Source organism: Camelina sativa, chromosome 20, assembly GCF_000633955.1.
Source record: "Camelina sativa cultivar DH55 chromosome 20, Cs, whole genome shotgun sequence".
NCBI classification, from domain to species: domain Eukaryota; kingdom Viridiplantae; phylum Streptophyta; class Magnoliopsida; order Brassicales; family Brassicaceae; genus Camelina; species Camelina sativa.
In genome coordinates, this window is record NC_025704.1 from 24,378,419 (window position 1) to 24,378,907 (window position 489).

Genomic DNA, 489 nt, shown 5'->3' on the forward strand with positions numbered 1-489 from the left:
ATCCTTTGGCTTATACCCCAAAACCGATAATATAACCCTTAGCGAGACATCTAATAATCACAAGATCACGAGGATGAACCCATGAAACAAACCTAAACAGTAACTTTATCATCCTTAGCGAGACGTCTAATCACAAGATCATCACTTGTAGTAACCTTAAAGGCAAGCTCGTGTTCTTGAAACGTTCAAGTCTATGTTCAGCTTTAGGAGTGATACGATCATAAGTCATAACACTCAACTCCACCACATGAAAGAAGATCTTCAGGTCTTTTATCTTGTCAACGATGAATCCTAATAAAATTGGGGACGAAGGTGAGATGGGCTTTATGGGTTATATTGTCATAAGAATTTAAGCCCACTTTGATCTCATACAGTTAAATGATGTCGTTTCTAATCGTCTAGTAAAAATATGGTTTGGTTTGGATTTACACCGAATTGATTTTCTCAATCGAAATGGGTTATATATTTACATACCGGTTGTAAACCGGT